Below are 1,678 nucleotides of genomic sequence, written 5' to 3'. Positions count from 1 at the left end.
GAAGACTGATTCCGGCGAAGCTCTTCTTTTAAAGGCTCAGAAACTGTAAATAACAATTTACAAGTGATCCGCCCAGCTGGCTAAACCACCCTTTGCTGCTCCCACTAAAACAATAACACCCTCCCCACAACAGCACTTCTGGCTCCGTGCATTGGGCCAGGCAGCCCAGCACCTGCCTGACCTCCTCCCACATCAATTTCATATCCGGTCAGCCCATGGGTTTGGTTGTTCAGTGTCTTAGGAACACCTGAAGGGCCACACAGTGCAGCCATTGTGAACAAGTGACCGCGGAAATGGGAAAAGGCCCAAGACAGGGAGAAGCAGGATGAAGGATTTTCCTGGACCGTCGGACTTCCCATGCTTTTTCTCCTGATGTTGGAGATCTGGGGACTGCTGACGGGATCACCACTGCCTGCAAACCCTGCCCGTCTCAGTCATGGACACAAGCCACCGCTGCAGACACGTGGCTGCCCTCAGCCGGGCATCCAGGGAGATGGCCTGGCCTCCATGTTTGGGCATTTCACGGTCCTCTCCTTAAACCAGTGGTTTATCCTGGGTCCCAGCTCATGAGCCACATTCCAATGCGCGCCTTTATGTCATTCAAGCTGGTGTGGGCGTCTGCATTTCTGCATGGATTTCTTCTGACACCTGCAGGGCACTTGGGCACACCTAAGCCAATCAGCCAATTGCCCTCGCAGGATCCATGGATTACCTAACCCTGTGTATTCACTTGGCTAGACAGTCCCCGAAATTAGCTGAAGGAGAAACTTTTGAGTTTATGCCTGCTGACAGGCCAGCGTTTCCCATGCCCTTCCACAAGGTCAAACACAAAAGGTAGCCGGAGCTCCCGCAGGGAGGCTACCATGCTGCTGGACACAAACGGCCGCCCCTGCCTTGTTGTGAGGAGCCGAACCCCCTCCTGGCCTAGCTTAACACATTGTCCACTTGGTCCTGGAATGGCAAACGGCAGCAGGCCTTCACAACAAGGATGTTAGCGGTGAACCTAGGCTCTCCCGAATATTTCAAAGATTTCGCGCTGTCATTTAATAGAGAACAGCAGCTGCTGCAAAGAACTTGCTGGAAACTTCCATTTCTAAAGCTCAAGAGCTGAAAGAATCTCAGAGAGAGAGCAAAGCATATTCAAGGACAAGGATTCTGAAACTAGACAGGATCTGTGCCACCTGCTAACTGTGTGACCATGGGCAACTCAGTGCTCTGTGCCTCAGCTTTCCTTCCTTTTCTTTTTTTCTCTTTCTTTCTTCCTTTCTCTCTTTCTTTTCTTTCTCTCTTTCTTTCTTTTCTGAGACAGGGTGTCTGTCTGTCACCAGGCTGGAGTGCAATGATATGATTTCAGCTCACTTCTCTTGGACTCAAGCAATCCTCCTGCCTCAGCTTCCCAAGTAGCTGGGACCACAGTCGCATGCCACTATGCCCTGCTAATTTTTGTATTTTTTGTAGATATAGGTTTTTACCATGTTGCTCAGGCTGGCCTCAAACTCCTGGACTCAAGTGATTCTCCTGCCTCGTGCTCCCAAAGTGCTGGGATTACACGCATGAGCCACCGCACCTGGCTGCCTCCTTTCTTTAAAAGGAGTTAGTGATAGCACCTCCTTTGTGTGGATTCAGCAATAAATGTGCCTGCAGTAGTTGGAGCAGTGCCTGGTGTGTATGTAGCAAA

The sequence above is a fragment of the Nomascus leucogenys genome, chromosome 24, assembly GCF_006542625.1.
Source record: "Nomascus leucogenys isolate Asia chromosome 24, Asia_NLE_v1, whole genome shotgun sequence".
NCBI classification, from domain to species: domain Eukaryota; kingdom Metazoa; phylum Chordata; class Mammalia; order Primates; family Hylobatidae; genus Nomascus; species Nomascus leucogenys.
This window is presented reverse-complemented; position numbering follows the sequence as displayed.